General features: G+C 37.0%; 1 protein-coding gene across 1 annotated transcript in view; it reads left to right on the top strand.

Annotated features, from left to right (window-relative positions):
- LOC117340375 (foot protein 1 variant 1-like) overlaps positions 1-22,048 on the top strand; it is a 97,517-nt gene that overhangs the window by 34,659 nt on the left and 40,810 nt on the right. The gene's annotated exons all lie outside the window — the stretch shown is intronic.

The following is a 22,048-nucleotide window of genomic DNA, read 5'->3' as shown; positions in this document are numbered from 1 at the left end:
TGTCCTGTACAATACCATTATACTGCTACCTCCTATCCTAGGGAACCTTGGTGTCCTGTACAATACCATTATACTGCCACCTCCTATCCTAGGGAACCTTGGTGTCCTGTACAATACCATTATACTGCTACCTCCCATCCTAGGGAACCTTGGTGTCCTGTACAACATCATTATACTACTACCTCCTATCCTAGGGAACCTTGGTGTCCTGTACAATACCATTATACTGCTACCTCCTATCCTAGGTAACCTTGGTGTCCTGTACAATACCATTATACTGCTACCTCCTATCCTAGGGAACCTTGGTGTCCTGTACAATACCATTATACTGCCACCTCCTATCCTAGGGAACCTTGGTGTCCTGTACAATACCATTATACTGCTACCTCCTATCCTAGGGAACCTTGGTGTCCTATACAATACCATTATACTGCTACCTCCTATCCTAGGGAACCTTGGTGTCCTGTACAATACCATTATACTACTACCTCCTATCCTAGGGAACCTTGGTGTCCTGTACAATACCATTATACTACTACCTCCTATCCTAGGGAACCTTGGTGTCCTGTACAATACCATTATACTGCTACCTCCTATCCTAGGGAACCTTGGTGTCCTGTACAATACCATTATACTGCTACCTCCTATCCTAGGTAACCTTGGTGTCCTGTACAATACCATTATACTACTACCTCCTATCCTAGGTAACCTTGGTGTCCTGTACAATACCATTATACTGCTACCTCCTATCCTAGGTAACCTTGGTGTCCTGTACAATACCATTATACTGCTACCTCCTATCCTAGGGAACCTTGGTGTCCTGTACAATACCATTATACTGCCACCTCCTATCCTAGGGAACCTTGGTGTCCTGTACAATACCATTATACTACTACCTCCTATCCTAGGTAACCTTGGTGTCCTGTACAATACCATTATACTGCTACCTCCCATCCTAGGGAACCTTGGTGTCCTGTACAATACCATTATACTGCTACCTCCTATCCTAGGGAACCTTGGTGTCCTGTACAATACCATTATACTGCCACCTCCTATCCTAGGGAACCTTGGTGTCCTGTACAATACCATTATACTGCTACCTCCTATCCTAGGGAACCTTGGTGTCCTGTACAATACCATTATACTGCCACCTCCTATCCTAGGGAACCTTGGTGTCCTGTACAATACCATTATACTGCTACCTCCTATCCTAGGGAACCTTGGTGTCCTGTACAATACCATTATACTACTACCTCCTATCCTAGGGAACTGGTGTCCTGTACAATACCATTATACTGCTACCTCCTATCCTAGGGAACCTTGGTGTCCTGTACAATACCATTATACTGTTACCTCCTATCCTAGGGAACCTTGGTGTCCTGTACAATACCATTATACTGCTACCTCCTATCCTAGGGAACCTTGGTGTCCTGTACAATACCATTATACTACTACCTCCTATCCTAGGGAACCTTGGTGTCCTGTACAATACCATTATACTGCTACCTCCTATCCTAGGGAACCTTGGTGTCCTGTACAATACCATTATACTACTACCTCCTATCCTAGGGAACCTTGGTGTCCTGTACAATACCATTATACTGCTACCTCCTATCCTAGGGAACCTTGGTGTCCTGTACAATACCATTATACTACTACCTCCTATCCTAGGGAACCTTGGTGTCCTGTACAATACCATTATACTGCTACCTCCTATCCTAGGGAACCTTGGTGTCCTGTACAATACCATTATACTGCCACCTCCTATCCTAGGGAACCTTGGTGTCCTGTACAATACCATTATACTACTACCTCCTATCCTAGGTAACCTTGGTGTCCTGTACAATACCATTATACTGCTACCTCCTATCCTAGGTAACCTTGGTGTCCTGTACAATACCATTATACTGCTACCTCCCATCCTAGGGAACTGGTGTCCTGTACAATACCATTATACTGCTACCTCCTATCCTAGGGAACCTTGGTGTCCTGTACAATACCATTATACTACTACCTCCCATCCTAGGGAACCTTGGTATCCTGTACAATACCATTATACTGCCACCTCCTATCCTAGGTAACCTTGGTGTCCTGTACAATACCATTATACTGCTACCTCCTATCCTAGGTAACCTTGGTGTCCTGTACAATACCATTATACTGCCACCTCCTATCCTAGGGAACCTTGGTGTCCTATACAATACCATTATACTGCTACCTCCCATCCTAGGGAACCTTGGTGTCCTGTACAACATCATATACCAGTATCTCAGGGAAACTTTGGTGTCCTGTACAACATCATATACCAGTATCTCAGGGAAACTTTGGTGTAACACCTAGATAAGGGTCCGGTTTATACAGGTGTCCAGATTACACAGGTCCAGTTTTACATAGAAATGTATACAGTAACACCTAATTAAAGGTCTGGTTTATACAGGTTTCCAGACTAAACAGGTCCAGTTTATAATGTATACAGTAACACCTAATTAAATGTCTGGTTTATACAGGTGTCCAGATTACACAGGTCCAGTTTTACATAGAAATGTATACAGTAACACCTAATTAAAGGTCTGGTTTATACAGGTGTCCAGACTAAACAGGTCCAGTTTATAATGTATACAGTAACACCTAATTAAATGTCTGGTTTATACAGGTGTCCAGATTACACAGGTCCAGTTTACATAGAAATGTATACAGTAACACCTAATTAAAGGTCTGGTTTATACAGGTATCCAGACTACACAGGTCCAGTTTACATAGAAATGTATACAGTAACACCTAATTAAAGGTCGGTTTATACAGGTGTCCAGACTACACAGGTCCAGTTTATATAGAAATGTATACAGTAACACCTAATTAAAGGTCCGGTTTATACAGGTGTCCAGACTACACAGGTCCACTTTATATAGAAATGTATACAGTAACACCTAATTAAAGGTCCGGTTTATACAGGTGTCCAGACTACACAGATCCAGTTTATATAGAAATGTATACAGTAACACCTAATTAAAGGTACGGTTTATACAGGTATCCAGACTACACAGGTCCAGTTTATATAGAAATGTATACAGTAACACCTAATTAAAGGTCCGGTTTATACAGGTGTCCAGACTACACAGATCCAGTTTATATAGAAATGTATACAGTAACACCTAATTAAAGGTCTGGTTTATACAGGTGTCCAGACTACACAGGTTCAGTTTACATAGAAATGTATACAGTAACACCTTATTAAAGGTCAGTTGATACAGGTGTCCAGACTACACAGGTCCAGTTTTATATAGAAATGTATACAGTAACACCTAATTAAAGGTTGGTTTATACAGGTATCCAGACTACACAGGTCCAGTTAACATAGAAATGTATACAGTAACACCTAATTAAAGGTCCGGTTTATACAGGTGTCCAGACTACACAGGTCCAGTTTTACATAGAAATGTATACAGTAACACCTAATTAAAGGTCGGTTTATACAGGTGTCCAGACTACACAGGTCCAGTTTATAATGTATACAGTAACACCTAATTAAAGGTCTGGTTTATACAGGTGTCCAGACTACACAGGTCCAGTTTATATAGAAATGTATACAGTAACACCTAATTAAAGGTCGGTTTATACAGCTATCCAGACTACACAGGTCCAGTTAACATAGAAATGTATACAGTAACACCTAATTAAAGGTCTGGTTTATACAGGTGTCCAGACTACACAGGTCCAGTTTTATATAGAAATGTATTCAGTAACACCTAATTAAAGGTCGGTTTATACAGGTATCCAGACTACACAGGTCCAGTTAACATAGAAATGTATACAGTAACACCTAATTAAAGGTCGGTTTATACAGGTGTCCAGACTACACAGGTCCAGTTTTACATAGAAATGTATACAGAAACACCTAATTAAAGGTCCGGTTTATACAGGTTTCCAGACTACACAGGTCCAGTTTTACATAGAAATGTATACAGAAACACCTAATTAAAGGTCCGGTTTATACAGGTTTCCAGACTACACAGGTTCAGTTTACATAGAAATGTATACAGAAACACCTAATTAAAGGTCCGGTTTATACAGGTTTCCAGACTACACAGGTCCAGTTTTACATAGAAATGTATACAGAAACACCTAATTAAAGGTCCGGTTTATACAGGTTTCCAGACTACACAGGTTCAGTATACAGTGATAAATATTGGACAATACACCGAAGCAACTTGGTGCCTGACCTTGAACTTGAACAAACCTATTTCATTAAACCTCCATATTGTATGCAATCCCATTAATTATTCCATAAATGTTGCCCATATTAAGACAAAATTCTGCAAAAGTATCAAAAAATGTTCATGGAATTTCTCAGAAATCTAAATGTTCATCATGTTTAAAGTAAGCTCCTAACCACCTTTTGAGAAGTTGTTTTTTTATTTTCCAGGTAAGACAAGTCCTGTCAAGCCATCACCTTTATCAAAGCCCCACCTATAATGGTTCATTCGAGTTGGCATGAAGTAGGTAATTTTGATTGATCAACTCTGGTACCAGTTTCTTAGAAACCGTTAAATTACATGTAATTGATGAGGAATGCTTGCTTATAGCATTTTACCTGTCCAGATCCACAATAAAATGTTTGTAAACATAGAAGGTAAACAAATCTCATCTGCCTTACCTGTCGTTGATGACTGTCGTATAAGATAAATATCAGTATCCACAGTGATAAGAAGTCAGTATAGAGGTGTGATATGTGTGTTGACAGATAAGTCACTCCGGTACAGCGCTGTCTTTGCTGCTCCGTAACATACAATGGTATTAATAATCTGACATTACGACCGTCAACGACAGCAAACACAAGTGTGCAGCACTTCGTCCAGGAAATACTCCAACACGGAAATTACAGGAAAACGTCAATTTCACTAAACTTATAAGTTTGAATTTGAATTTAAATTCTTCTGGTTGTAAACAAAAGTTGGGACTTGTAAAACAGTTTTTGAAAACTATCAATCAACACATTCACAATGAGGCTCCGTATTATTGACTTGGTGAATTATGTTCGGTACAAGTTTTCTCAGTGTAACAGTTGGTAGTATAATGGCTTTGTAAGATTTAACTGCTATGATAGCAGAAATTTACTCGACAAACAGCCAAGCTTTCGCATCAACCAAGTTTTCTATGGACAGACCATTAGGATACAAATGTTTGTGCAGGAAATAATTTTTTTAAATATGACCTGAAAATCCTATTTCATATGATGACATAATTTGGTATCGACTAATACCCGTACATGTATATTGATTGATGTGACAGCTGGATATCTATAATAAAACACACATTTTACCAGTACTTCAAAGATATACCACACACATGTTAACTGGCTAGATATAAGTTTTCATTTCAAACAGTCAATTTGATTAATTAGAGATTTAATGGGATTTTCTAATTAAGTGATTATCTTTGGGTCCATGAACTCAGTGAGTCTGACTAATATTTATCCATTAATCAGCACCATAGACGTTTACAAATGAAGCATGGCTGGACAGAGTTGAACGCTGGCCACAAGGTAACTCAAACGGTAAGATTGCCCGTCTTGAGTTTGGAGGTTCCAGGTTTAAGTCCCAGTCTGCATGGTCATTCTTTCTCTACTGATACATTTGCCACCCAATTAATGTGTTATAGGGTCTTGTGTGAATGAATGAGGATTGTCACTTTACTAGACAGGGCTGAACAGCGGTGGTAAGGTATTTCAAATGGTTAGAAGTCAGAGGTTTTGGGTTCGAGTCCAAGTATGTGAAATCTAGTTTTGGGAGCTGTCCTTTATCAACAGATTGTCAGTAAGAATTTATCTATGGGAGCTGTCCTTTATAGACAGGACGTCAGTAAGAATTTATCTATGGGAGCTGTCCTTTATAGACAGGATGTCAGAATTTATCTATGGGAGCTGTCCTTTATAGACAGGATGTCAGAATTTATCTATGGGAGCTGTCCTTTATAGACAGGATGTCAGAATTTATCTATGGGAGCTGTCCTTTATAGACAAGACGTCAGAATTTATCTATGGGCACTGTCCTTTATAGACAGGATGTCAGAATTTATCTATGGGAGCTGTCCTTTATAGACAGGATGTCAGAATTTATCTATGGGCACTGTCCTTTATAGACAGGTTGTCAGAATTTATCTATGGGCACTGTCCTTTATAGACAGGACGTCAGAATTTATCTTTGGGCACTGTCCTTTATAGACAGGATGTCAGAATTTATCAATGGGATCTGTCCTTTATAGACAGGATGTCAGAATTTATCTATGTGAGCTGTCCTTTATAGACAGGATGTCAGAATTTATCTATGGGAGCTGTCCTTTATAGACAGGATGTCTGAATTTATCTACGGGAGCTCTCCTTTATAGACAGGATGTCAGAATTTATCTATGGGAGCTGTCCTTTATAGACAGGATGTCAGAATTTATCTATGGGAGCTGTCCTTTATAGACAGGATGTCAGAATTTATCTATAGGAGCTGTACTTTATAGACAAGATATCAGAATTTATCTATAGGAGCTGTCCTTTATAGACAGGATGTCAGAATTTATCTATGTGAGCTGTCCTTTATAGACAGGATGTCAGAATTTATCTATGGGAGCTGTCCTTTATAGACAGGTTGTTAGAATTTATCTATGGGCACTGTCCTTTATAGACAGGATGTCAGAATTTATCAATGGGAGCTGTCCTTTATAGACAGGATGTCAGAATTTATCTATGGGAGCTGTCCTTTATAGACAGGATGTCAAAATTTATCTATAGGAGCTGTCCTTTATAGACAGGATGTCAGAATTTATCTATGGGAGCTGTCCTTTATAGACAGTATGTTAGAATTTATCTACGGGAGCTGTCCTTTATAGACAGGATGTCAGAATTTATCTATGGGAGCTGTCCTTTGTAGACAGGATGTCAGAATTTATCTATGGGAGCTGCCCTTTATAGACAGGACGTCAGTAAGAATTTATCAATGGGAGCTGTCCTTTATAGACAGGATGTCAGAATTTATCTATGGGAGCTGCCCTTTATAGACAGGATGTCAGAATTTATCTATGGGATCTGTCCTTTATAGACAGGACATCAGTATTTATCTATGGGAGCTGTCCTTTATAGACAGGATGTCAGAATTTATCTATGGGAGCTGTCCTTTATAGACAGGATGTCAGAATTTATCTATGGGAGCTGTCCTTTATAGACAGGATGTCAGAATTTATCTATGGGAGCTGTCCTTTATAGACAGGATGTCAGAATTTATCTATGGGAGCTGTCCTTTATAGACAAGACGTCAGAATTTATCTATGGGCACTGTCCTTTATAGACAGGATGTCAGAATTTATCAATGGGATCTGTCCTTTATAGACAGGTTGTCAGAATTTATCTATGTGAGCTGTCCTTTATAGACAGGATGTCAGAATTTATCTATGGGAGCTGTCCTTTATAGACAGGATGTCTGAATTTATCTACGGGAGCTCTCCTTTATAGACAGGATGTCAGAATTTATCTATGGGAGCTGTCCTTTATAGACAGGATGTCAGAATTTATCTACGGGAGCTGTCCTTTATAGACAGGATGTCAGAATTTATCTATGTGAGCTGTCCTTTATAGACAGGTTGTCAGAATTTATCTATGGGAGCTGTCCTTTATAGACAAGACGTCAGAATTTATCTATGGGAGCTGTCCTTTATAGACAGGATGTCAGAATTTATCTATGGGAGCTGTCCTTTATAGACAGGATGTCAGAATTTATCTACGGGAGCTGTCCTTTATAGACAGGATGTCAGAATTTATCTATAGGAGCTGTCCTTTATAGACAGGTTGTCAGAATTTATCTATAGGAGCTGTCCTTTATAGACAGGATGTCAGAATTTATCTATGGGAGCTGTCCTTTATAGACAGGATGTCAGAATTTATCTACAGGAGCTGTCCTTTATAGACAGGATGTCATAATTTATCAATGGGATCTGTCCTTTATAGACAGGATGTCAGAATTTATCTACGGGAGCTGTCCTTTATAGACAGGATGTCAGTAAGAATTTATCTATGGGAGCTGTCCTTTATAGACAGGATGTCAGAATTTATCTATAGGAGCTGTCCTTTATAGACAGGATGTCAGAGTTTATCTATGGGAGCTGTCCTTTATAGACAGGATGTCATAATTTATCAATGGGATCTGTCCTTTATAGACAGGATGTCAGAATTTATCTACGGGAGCTGTCCTTTATAGACAGGATGTCAGTAAGAATTTATCTATGGGAGCTGTCCTTTATAGACAGGATGTCAGTATTTATCTATAGGAGCTGTCCTTTATAGACAGGATGTCAGAATTTATCTATGGGAGCTGTCCTTTATAGACAGGATGTCAGAATTTATCTACGGGAGCTGTCCTTTATAGACAGGATGTCAGAATTTATCTATGGGAGCTGTCCTTTATAGACAGGATGTCAGAATTTATCTATGGGAGCTGTCCTTTATAGACAGGATGTCAGAATGTATCTATGGGAGCTGTCCTTTATAGACAGGATGTCAGAATTTATCTATGGGAGCTGTCCTTTATAGACAGGATGTCAGAATTTATCTATGGGAAGCTATCCTTTATAGGAACAGGATGTCACGATATGTTATCTATGGGAGCTGTCCTTTATAGACCGATGTCAGAATTTATCTAATGGGAGCTGTCCTTTATAGACAGGATGTCAGAATTTATTTACAGGAGCTGTTCTTTATAGACAGGACGTCAGAATTTATCTATGGGAGACTGGTCCTTTATAGACAGGACGTCAGTAAGAATTTATCTATGGGAGTTGTCCTTTATAGACAGGTTTTATTTAAGTGCCTATAAGAATTGTATTGATGGATCAATGTTGCAAACAGACATATAGTTCTGGATATTTTCTGTTAACACATAAATTGTCAATATGGTGTGTTAGCCCACCATTAAATTCTATACAATCATTCTCTACACAATAGCCATGGGAAGCAACAGTTGGCTTCAGAAAAACCACCCTCAAGTGTTTTCCTGGCATTGTCAGCTTAATAATATCAATCATTTGTAAAAATTCAATGGATGTCTGGAAAGTTTGAAAAAAAATGTCATTATTATTAAATTCAAACTTAAATTAGATATAATGTTTCCAGAAATTAAAAGAAATAACAAAAAAAAAAGTGAGAGTTATATATAAATTGCTTATCTTTGTGTTAGCGTCCTGGGACAGAGGCTACTCAATATATTCCACAATATCAATATCAGGTTAGTTATCAAGTTTGGTTAGTTTGTCATCAAAATAAATGTTTGATAACATTCACGGACAGTATTTTCAAATACCCCATGAAAAAACAGCATTGAAACATAATGTTGATAACCGCAAATTGAAACCATGTGAGCTTTGTACAGTGTCTAAAAAATATAATATGGGGAAATGAAAATATTATTTCTGATAATGTCAGCTAACAAAACAATATGCAGTCAATGAACACGACCTTATATAGAAGTCAGTAAGACATTGTTTGTATGGACAGAGAAAGTTGTCCACTAAAGAGAGAATATTACAATCATTCAGGGAGTTATGTCCCTTGTTCAGGAAACGCTCTGAATTTTATGTTTTTCAATTGATCTTTTGTTTTCGTGTCAATAGCGTTTTTTTGGAGATCAAATGCCAGCATCAATGATTTTTTTATGTTAACAACACGTAGATTATCTTTAATTGAAATGTACAACATTCTCCAGGGCTAAGAGTACGTACATTTCACGTTTGTGTGAAGTTGTTTGTCTATGAAAATGAAAGTCAACACATTACAATCAAACTTTTTATTCCAGCTGTTATTCAAGCTAAAAAGTCAACAATATTGAAAACGTTTTGACTCCTTTAATTATTTCTCGGCAGGATGAAAGGCAAGAAAAATTGATTAAAAACGTGAATATTTGTCCAGGAAGGAAATGTCGATCAGTTGTAAGGAAATAGTTCTGTGTAAGATTAATCAATACTTATTACTTAAGAGTTTCAATGGGAAAAACACAACTGATAGCTTATGAAAGTCTTTGTTTATCGTAATGTAGAATAAGTTTGAATTTGAGCACCTATTACTGTACGTTGTTAAACTTGATCCAGGTTTGTCAATGATGTACCTTACCACGGAAACACGGAAATTGGAGGCTCCAACTACAACTGTCGATATGAGTTTTGGTGCGATTCCAGGTTATGTCATCTAGAAATTCATCAGAAATTATAAAGTACATCTGACCTGACGTTTATTTATATCATAAGGGCTGTGTGTTAGTGTGTTGGACAGGGGACAGTAATTGTATATATTGCTCAAGTCTCTCACAGACCTAAATGTATATGGGAAAAGTTACAGCTTTATATCATAATGAAGTGTCACAATCTATATATATATATATTTTAATTCTTACGTATTGATTCCAATACCTTAAAGGGAGTCTACCAAGCCTGAATCATTTTGTATCTCAGAGCTGGTCTCGGCCGTGTGCCAGTAACCATGCAGGTGTAACATCTATCCCATTGAGTGTCGGTTTACAAATGATGGTCCCAGGTTCAACTCCATGTCTTTATTGCCACAGCACTTTTCCTATCCATTTAAAATTTTGAAATGGCCGACATCCTGAAAATGTTCTTAACATTTCACAACCATTACAAAATAAGTCATCAACTTGTATTAGAATTCTTGTTGGCCCTTATGGAAGCATGTGACATATCTGAGGAAGTTGTATTGACAGACTCAGACAGAGACAGACAGACAGACAGACTCGGACAGACAGACGGACTGACGGGGTAAAAAATAGGGCCACAACACTTGGTGTAAAGTACAGAATTAAACATTAGTGGAGTCTCAGTGAAGAAACGTTTTGTGGGACGACATTTAATTACTCTAACGACCCAAGTCAATAAATAAACAGACCTGTTTATGTCAAGAAAATGATCCCAGGTATCAATGATTGATTACCTGTTCGACATCAAAGGAAGGTGTCAGTCAATTAGTATAACTCGTTAACAGGTGAAAAACAGTAAAACATTAGTTATGTGATTGTCAATACATCTAAATGAGACAGGTGGATCAATCCTTTTCTCACTCCAGACAGATTTCTTTACAGGATATAACTATCTTTAAACATTAGTATTTCTTAGAATATATCAATTTCTTTAAATAAAACTATTAATATAACCTAGAAAATACCTGTAAGACATAAATGTCCCCACTGCCACTTGACATCCTGAAACAGTTTGGTGAGAATCGCATCAGCAGTTCCTGAGATTAGCTACAAAGTAGTTACATTGCATCATTGCATTGGGACAAAAGAGGATTGGACACAAACAGTGTGACGGGGACGTGCGACAGACATTGGTAACATATACCCCCCCCCCACCCTCCCTCCCCTATTTCATGCCAAGGGCATAAAAATCAAAAGATTTCCTCCACCTACCTACCTTATATTTTTCAGACACATCTACAGTGTTTTAAAGAATATACTTTTTATGTGAATATATTGTTTACAGAAAATCATTACTTCTGTAAATTTGCTGTTTATGAAAACACTGCCTACATGTAGGAGGATATCACTATGTTTACCAAATTAAAGTTTTGATCAGGGATACAGGGACACCAGTATAACTATTTCTGATAATGTGTACTTCGTGAAATATCAGTATTTCTGTCAAGACCTTGTATAGTTTACGGCATAAACAGCTGATGTAAAAACACTGTTTACAGCGTATCGTCAGTTCTTTCTGTAAGGTCAACAATTTTCTTTATGCTGTTTTGGATTGAAATTAAATCTCCAAATCAAAAACAATTTCCACTTTAACAGCATGGCTGCAGAGACTTCAGAGAGAAAAGAATCCAGTCGCCCGACTGTTGATAAAATCCTCGGAAAAACGTACATATATAGGTAAAATGTATCTTAATTCTGCGGAGATGTTTCTGAGATAAGATTTCAGCGCTAACAGTGGACACATACTCCTCACAAAGATAATCTTTTAACTTTTCAAGGCTGTTCCTTTAAAAATCACTTTCCAATTTCAATGTTCCTTACAAAATAGTTTACCTAGCTATCCGGTGAGAAGCTTTTTCTCTGTAATCTTTGTTTTTGGTATTTTTCAATTTTAGAAAACACCGTCGGTTCATAGGGTTTGGTTTTTTCCAATTTCCAAATTAAAGGCCACACATTTTTTATCTGAACAATCAAGTATCACTGGAAAAACAATTCCATTTGTAGGAACGACTTCCAGGAAAAACTCCGATGAAATTATATATATATATGTGTGTGGTTCTTACTTTTAAAGTCTTGCTTTTTACCTTCTACAGTACCACGTTTACGATATTAAACACCCATCCTCTCAATAAACCCACCCCATCTTAGATGGATTTTCCTTCTTTTCTGATGAAGGTGAAAACATTTAATTTCTTACAGACATCATGGTAATAAGCCGACACCAAGTAAAAAGCCCATATCTTGTAATAAGTCCATGTCTTATAATTAGTTCATGTCTGGTAAGAAGTTCATGTCTGGTAATAAACAAATGTCTAGTAATAAGCCCATGTCTGGTAATAAGTCCATGTCTGGTAATAAGTCCATGTCTGATAAAAGTCCATGTCTGATAAAAGTCCACGTCTGATAACAAGCCCATATCTGGTAATAAGCCTATGTCTGGTAATAAGTCCATACCTGGTAATAAGTCCATACCTGGTACCTTGTGATAAGCCAACCAGTAAAAACTGCAGTCCAGTTAAAATCCTAGAAAACATTATTTTGTTGTCCTGTATAATAAGCCCATCCATATCTATTGCTGTTCAGTAAAATTACCAACAAATGTAATTTAATTGTCCTGTAATAAGCCCACCTATATCTATTGCTGTTCAGTAAAATTACAAACAAATGTAATTCCATTGCCCTGCCATAAGCCAACTATCTACTTTGATTTAGCACAGCTAGGGCATGACACATTCCTATGACCAAGAATGAAAAAATAACCCAAAGGTTTGACCACCAACCCCTTACCATTGTCAGTTCATGCCATGGGATTAATTTTTCTCACTCTGGGTCATCAGAACCCTTGGAAGCCCCTGTGAGTCGGAGGCGATGGTTCCCTGGCATTGGGACCATTACAATGGTCAAATAATTAGAGATATTCTCTCTCTGTTTTAAATATCCACACAAAACAGATGTGTCAACAGTTTCTGCAGGATTCATCAACATTCCTTCACATAGGCAATTCTTAATGCTTGTTGTAGAAGAAAAGCATTTGATTCTTTTCAAAAGCAGTCAAAAGCAGTCAAAAGCATCAAATGCAGTCAAAAGCAGTCAAAAATAGTCAAAAGCAGTCAAAAGCAGTCAAAAGCATCAAATGCAGTCAAAAGCAGTCAAAAGCATCAAATGCAGTCAAAAGCATCAAATGCTTTTCCACTATTTTCCACATTACTGAATTTAAGGGGTAAAAATCTTAGCTAAGGAACTTATGTTCTTGAAAGCTTTCCTACGGAAAATTTATTTAAAGTAATTTCTTTAATTAAGTTAAGGAACGTAGATGAAACATAATTGATTAATGTTTCTATAGAAACTACATGAAATATTCACGGCAAGGTCATGTACTTGGTCGCCTTATGATAACATTAGAACAGATATATCAAGATGATATCTATATAAACGTATGACTGGGATACATTTACTGTAAAGCTGTAAATTTCCTTTCTTTAATCATTGAACTGATTCAAGTAACAATACTACATCCATTATGTTTCGTTTGATAGTATTAAATGATCAAATTTGTTTTTTGTGACTCTGCTCTATATTTTAAGCTGCGAGAAAATGCATATATACATAGAAATAATCACTACGCTAGCTCTTAGCTTTGTACAATCTCCCAAGAGTAATATGTATTTACAAGGTCACCGTCACAATGGCAAAAAATCCAATTTGCAGTAAATGTGAAAATTCCCCAGCACAGAATATAGTCACTGTTTCGTATTTTTTACTGAGATTATCAATGTCAAGGTCATTCCTAGATCTAGCATCGTGGTTAAACAGCGCAACACTTGGAGCCTTTGTTGTGTATCAGTCTAAATCAATATACACCAAATCTCCAACCTTCCCTCCCATAGTAGTTATCAACCAATCATCCTACTGCATTCTTTACTACTACAATCCTCATCTGTGAATTAATGTAAACATTTTTTTCTTATATGAATTATATGAAACCATTCAATGAAGTTTCAGATCCCTCATATCTAACCCATCCCTGAGATCTTCTGATGCAGCCATAAATGTTAAACTCCAACACTGTCTACTGGTAGTGGTTTGTGTTCCTTAAGAATTACTCTGAATGGCATGTGATTGGTCTCCTTTATGTTGTATAGTGAGGTAGCCACTATCTACTACAAGGAGACTCCACCTCGACATAACCCTAGCTGTTCGAAGGGCGATAAACCCAACAAACTATAATCCAGCGACCTTGATCTTTTTTCAGTTGTCTTATCCATTAATTCTTGAAAATTTTGCTTCATTGTGTCACAACAAAATGTTCATCAGTGCAAAATACTAAACCTGATATTGACCTTGAACTTTGGTCCCCCTGATCTTGACCTTTAGTCAGTTAATTGACTTCATTTATTATGATCATCGTGGCTTCATCATGTCATAACGAAATCTTAATTATTGAAAATATGCAAGATTTGAACTTAACCTTTGATCCAGTGCCCTTGACCTTTGCTCAACTGATTCTTTGTTAAATTCATATCAATATCGCTTCATAGTGTCATTACAAAGTGTTCAATGGTGAAAAGATACAAATCTGATCTTGCATGACCTTTGACCTTGTGACCTTGACTTTTGACCATGACTTTGATCTTTGGTCAGTTGACTCATTGTTTAATGCTTCACAGAAAGAAGTTTCATCAGTGAAAAGAAACCTTGACCTCTGAACCTTATTGATTTGCCAATTGACTCCTTCTTTGATTCTGAATAAATTCCCTTCAACATGTCATAATAAAATGTTCATCACAGAAAAGTTTGACCTTTACCTTTGACTTTGATATCTTACCTGAGTTAGCATGTAAATTGGTCAATAATTAGAAAAAGGAGTAATATTTGTAGACAGACAGACAGACAGACAGACAGCCATTATAATAGGGCACATTTATCTCAGATACAGGGCCCTGATTATGCTTCCATGGTTTTTTTTATCTTTCCGAGATACAAGGAAAAATAACACCAAAATTCAAAATTTCATTCAACAGACAATACAAAAATGTGCCATATTGAAACTGAACTTATTCAACGACTCTTTTTGACTAGTGGAAGATACAACCCAAGTACATATATTACTCTTCAAGTATTTCAAGAAGGCCACCATTTTGAATTTCATCATTTTTAGCAGTGTGCTGTATATGATGATGTAGTCCAGCTTTTTGAGTTGGTGGATAGCGTGAAGGACATATGGAGGGGTGGACGAAGCAGAACGAGGCACAGATAGAATATCTAAATGGAAATCTGTCTGTGAGCGTCACAAGTCCCGTTTACTTCCTATCGACGAAAAGTGCCAAATAAATCAAAATTTGTTCGCGTTCCTTGATTTCGTCATTTCTTACTTTTAACCAATCAATAGAGTAGAGAGACTGCAGCCTCAGAGGCCATTGTAATAAAGTCAATTGTTTTTGGCTATCTTCAGATATTTTTCATTTAGAAAAAATGACAAAAATTCACAAGAATTATGGTTTCTATTTATATCAAACCCTAAGGGGACAATAGGTAGGTAGACCGTATTACTCCAGGATAGTGTCATAGTATTGTCAGCATGTTTTACAGAATTTCAACAGAAGGTAGGGGGCTTGTTATAAGGCATGGGCTTATCAAAGGATTAATATGGTAATCCAAACTGACCCATCTAGTCATTTTACAGTGTAAGTTACAATTCCACAAATTTCCTCATCAGCTAATGCGCACTTATACATATAGTGTGCAGGTAGATTTTTAAGTTTCATTTTCAGGGGAAAAAATGGAAAATATTCGTTTCTTTTTTACTTAAACTGCATGGTAGCTTAATACTCCAGCATAAGGCAACAAACATCTCTAATTTATCATAGATACATTAAAACCTTTGACTGAAATCCACAGGTCAGATTTTATGTCCTCTCTAATATCTTAATGTTTCTCCAGAAGATTTATCAAACAGGACTTTACATGGCTATAAATAGTAACAAGTCATTATAGGTACCCCATTGTTTAAGGTGATAGGTTCAAGGTCAATCATGGCTGAATCTTGGTTTACTCCCTGTATGACAGCTTGGTTCCAATGAATTCTAAAATAAATTCCTGACATATGTTAAGTTACCTTCTCTCAATTCTAAATGACTGACCTATTGATTTGTTTTCCATAGTAACATTGTAATAATGGTGTCCAACTTTTACCAAAGTTTGGTCTTCACCACAATCTAAATGGAGGAAATAGGAAAACAATGAGCCGCAAAGCTTGGTATTATCCCCAGCGCCCCGCAGTTGGTCTGAAAACCCAAATACATGTATATATCAACCTCAAAGTAAGAGTTATTATGGAAACAGTAATTTGGTATTTTTGATTAGGTTTCCATGGTGACAGAAAAAATACCGAATATGGAAGGTCCGTAATAGCAAAAGGCACAACTAGGGCACTAGTCTGATATATACAGAAAGTTTCAAGGAGCTGCCTCAAACGGTTTTTGAGTTATAGCCGGAAACAAAAGGAAACAGTAATTTGGTATTTTTGACTAAGTTTCCATGGTGACAGAAAAAATAGCGAAAATGGAAGGTCCGCAATAGCAAAAGGCACAACTAGGGCACTAGTCTGATATATACAGAAAGTTTCAAGGAGCTGCGTTGAACGGTTATGGAGTTATAGCCCGGAAAAGAATCTCGGACGGACACACAGATGGACACACGGACGCACGGAGCCCAATTTAATATCCCCCGCACATGCGTTTCGCGGGGGATAATTAGATGGACAAGAGGGAAGGAAATATCCTGCGTACGAGTAAATGATGATAGCTCACCATTAATGCGGAACCGACACCGAAGATTGAAGAAGTGTACCAAAGGGAGATAACTCATGGGCTAAGTAAGAACAAGATTTAAATCACAGAGACAAATCACTGTTACAGGAAATCATGTCTAAGGAGAACGGAGGAGAGAAGAGAATTGTCGGCTAGACAGGACCAGATTCCCATCTTAGTGTTTATAGCCTAACAGTGTAATGTCTTGGCTGCTTCAGTGTGAAGAGCTCGCCCAAAGGGAGGTCACTCTCAACAAGAAAAGATTGAAAATACAAGATATCTAGTATTAGTGCATGGAGAGGGTCAGTTGTTGCCATTGAACACATGACTGAATTCCAGGGATTGGCTATTCTTTCTGATGTCATCAAATACTGGTCGGAATTTTTTTAAGAGCTCTGTAAATCCCACGAGAGAGATACTTACAAAAAATACATATACTCTGTCTACTTGGTCCATATGAAATATTGGATAAAACAGCGATAAAACTCTAGTCTGGACATAAGAAATCACTCAGGGGAGATAATTCACCAAGAGGAGATAACTCAATCAAGCTAAGACAGGATTTTAAAGTGATGCAAGATTCCTTGGCGTCAGATAACCTTATGGGGTTAATGTGTGACTAGACATCAAAGTTTGTGAACAAAATTTGATAAAACTGTCTGACATTATCCCATCAGGGGTAGGGAAATGATTTTGGAATTCATATAAAGGTACACTCAGCCATAATGGATTTTCTGATTTTAGTAAAACTTGTTTAGTATGGATACTATACACTTTTACCTGCCTTTGTTAACCACACAATCTTCTCATCAGGAGAAATCATTCCCCTCTGTCAGCAGCCAGGACTGGTTTTATCAAATGAGAACCAGGGACAATTGACATTTAGAGACATTTTCAGTGCAATTTTTTTTCAAAATTGTTAACGTTTAATGGTTTTTCCTGAGAGTACAGAGTGACAGAGAAATTAAACTTTGATCCTACATGAGCTCCCATCAAATTTAATAAAACAATTGAGTCTCAGAATTGTTCAATATAATCTGTGTGAGCCTTTGGCATATTGGTAAAGTGAGTTTTCATTGTACCTATAGCACAGTACTGTAAAACTTGGTCATATTAATGGTTATATCGGCCCTGTAGAGGATGTCAGTACATAGAGAAGAGCTACCCTCAAGGGAGACAACTTACACAATATATTGATTTATTTACAAATGTTGGCAGGAAACTGACAGGAAAGCATGGTGTTTCCCCAGAGATGTAATTCATACTTATCCCTCCACCTAGTGGGGAAATCCAATGCAATTCGACCCAGGGGAGGTAATTTAATATCTGACACAACAAATACTACACACAATTAGTGACTAGCTGAAGTAATCCAATCTAAACAATAATTGTATCAATGTAATCAGTGTCAGGGGCTGTCATGATCTATTAGGTACATCAGTAGTTTGTCCACCCTACAGTAATATTAGGTACATCAGTAGTTTGTCCTACAGTAATATTAGGTACATCAGTAGTTTGTCCTACAGTAATATTAGGTACATCAGTAGTTTGTCCACCCTACAGTAATATTAGGTACATCAGTAGTCTGTTCTACAGTAATATTAGGTACATCAGTAGTTTGTCCACTCTACAGTAATATTAGGTACATCAGTAGTTTGTCCTACAGTAATATTAGGTACATCAGTAGTTTGTCCTACAGTAATATTAGGTACATCAGTAGTTTGTCCACCCTACAGTAATATTAGGTACATCAGTAGTCTGTTCTACAGTAATATTAGGTACATCAGTAGTTTGTCCACCCTACAGTAATATTAGGTACATCAGTAGTTTGTCCTACAGTAATATTAGGTACATCAGTAGTTTGTCCACCCTACAGTAATATTAGGTACATCAGTAGTTTGTCCTACAGTAATATTAGGTACATCAGTAGTTTGTCCACCCTACAGTAATATTAGGTACATCAGTAGTCTGTTCTACAGTAATATTAGGTACATCAGTAGTTTGTCCACTCTACAGTAATATTAGGTACATCAGTAGTTTGTCCACCCTACAGTAATATTAGGTACATCAGTAGTTTGTCTACTCTACAGTAATATTAGGTACACCAGTAGTTTGTCCACTCTACAGTAATATTAGGTACATCAGTAGTTTGTCCACCCTACAGTAATATTAGGTACATCAGTAGTTTGTCTACTCTACAGTAATATTAGGTACATCAGTAGTTTGTCCACTCTACAGTAATATTAGGTACATCAGTAGTTTGTCTACTCTACAGTAATATTAGGTACATCAGTAGTTTGTCCACTCTACAGTAATATTAGGTACATCAGTAGTTTGTCCACCCTACAGTAATATTAGGTACATCAGTAGTTTGTCCACTCTACAGTAATATTAGGTACATCAGTAGTTTGTCCACCCTACAGTAATATTAGGTACATCAGTAGTTTGTCCACCCTACAGTAATATTAGGTACATCAGTAGTTTGTCCACCCTACAGTAATATTAGGTACATCAGTAGTTTGTCCACCCTACAGTAATATTAGGTACATCAGTAGTTTGTCCTACAGTAATATTAGGTACATCAGTAGTTTGTCCACCCTACAGTAATATTAGGTACATCAGTAGTTTGTCCACTCTACAGTAATATTAGGTACATCAGTAGTTTGTCCACTCTACAGTAATATTAGGTACACCAGTAGTTTGTCCACTCTACAGTAATATTAGGTACATCAGTAGTTTGTCCACCCTACAGTAATATTAGGTACATCAGTAGTTTGTCCACCCTACAGTAATATTAGGTACATCAGTAGTTTGTCCACTCTACAGTAATATTAGGTACATCAGTAGTTTGTCCACCCTACAGTAATATTAGGTACATCAGTAGTTTGTCCACCCTACAGTAATATTAGGTACATCAGTAGTTTGTCCACCCTACAGTAATATTAGGTACATCAGTAGTTTGTCCTACAGTAATATTAGGTACATCAGTAGTTTGTCCACCCTACAGTAATATTAGGTACATCAGTAGTTTGTCCACCCTACAGTAATATTAGGTACATCAGTAGTTTGTCCAACCTACAGTAATATTAGGTACATCAGTAGTTTGTCCACTCTACAGTAATATTAGGTACATCAGTAGTTTGTCCACCCTACAGTAATATTAGGTATATCAGTAGTTTGTCCTACAGTAATATTAGGTACATCAGTAGTTTGTCCACCCTACAGTAATATTAGGTATATCAGTAGTTTGTCCTACAGTAATATTAGGTACATCAGTAGTTTGTCCACCCTACAGTAATATTAGGTACATCAGTAGTTTGTCCACTCTACAGTAATATTAGGTACATCAGTAGTTTGTCCTACAGTAATATTAGGTACATCAGTAGTTTGTCCATTCTACAGTAATATTAGGTACATCAGTAGTTTGTCCACCCTACAGTAATATTAGGTACATCAGTAGTTTGTCCACTCTACAGTAATATTAGGTACATCAGTAGTTTGTCCTACAGTAATATTAGGTACATCAGTAGTTTGTTCACTCTACAGTAATATTAGGTACATCAGTAGTTTGTCCACCCTATAGTAATATTAGGTACATCAGTAGTTTGTCCACCCTACAGTAATATTAGGTACATCAGTAGTTTGTCCACTCTACAGTAATATTAGGTACATCAGTAGTTTGTCCTACAGTAATATTAGGTACATCAGTAGTTTGTTCACTCTACAGTAATATTAGGTACATCAGTAGTTTGTCCACTCTATAGTAATATTAGGTACATCAGTAGTTTGTCCTACAGTAATATTAGGTACATCAGTAGTTTGTCCACCCTACAGTAATATTAGGTACATCAGTAGTTTGTCCTACAGTAATATTAGGTACATCAGTAGTTTGTCCACCCTACAGTAATATTAGGTACATCAGTAGTTTGTCCTACAGTAATATTAGGTACATCAGTAGTTTGTCCACTCTACAGTAATATTAGGTACATCAGTAGTTTGTCCACTCTACAGTAATATTAGGTACATCAGTAGTTTGTCCACTCTACAGTAATATTAGGTACATCAGTAGTTTGTCCACCCTACAGTAATATTAGGTACATCAGTAGTTTGTCCTACAGTAATATTAGGTACATCAGTAGTTTGTCCTACAGTAATATTAGGTACATCAGTAGTTTGTCCACCCTACAGTAATATTAGGTACATCAGTAGTTTGTCCAACCTACAGTAATATTAGGTACATCAGTAGTTTGTCCTACAGTAATATTAGGTACATCAGTAGTTTGTCCACTCTACAGTAATATTAGGTACATCAGTAGTTTGTCCACTCTACAGTAATATTAGGTACATCAGTAGTTTGTCCACTCTACAGTAATATTAGGTACATCAGTAGTTTGTCCACTCTACAGTAATATTAGGTACATCAGTAGTTTGTCCACTCTACAGTAATATTAGGTACATCAGTAGTTTGTCCACTCTACAGTAATATTAGGTACATCAGTAGTTTGTCCACCCTACAGTAATATTAGGTACATCAGTAGTTTGTCCAACCTACAGTAATATTAGGTACATCAGTAGTTTGTCCTACAGTAATATTAGGTACATCAGTAGTTTGTCCTACAGTAATATTAGGTACATCAGTAGTTTGTCCACCCTACAGTAATATTAGGTACATCAGTAGTTTATCCACCCTACAGTAATATTAGGTACATCAGTAGTTTGTCCACCCTACAGTAATATTAGGTACATCAGTAGTTTGTCCACCCTACAGTAATATTAGGTACATCAGTAGTTTGTCCACCCTACAGTAATATTAGGTACATCAGTAGTTTGTCCACTCTACAGTAATATTAGGTACATCAGTAGTTTGTCCTACAGTAATATTAGGTACATCAGTAGTTTGTCCACTCTACAGTAATATTAGGTACATCAGTAGTTTGTCCTACAGTAATATTAGGTACATCAGTAGTTTGTCCACTCTACAGTAATATTAGGTACATCAGT

Source organism: Pecten maximus, chromosome 13 (genome assembly GCF_902652985.1).
Source record: "Pecten maximus chromosome 13, xPecMax1.1, whole genome shotgun sequence".
Lineage (NCBI taxonomy): Eukaryota > Metazoa > Mollusca > Bivalvia > Pectinida > Pectinidae > Pecten > Pecten maximus.
Note: the sequence above shows the minus strand (reverse complement) of the source record. Positions and strands in the feature narration are given on the sequence as shown.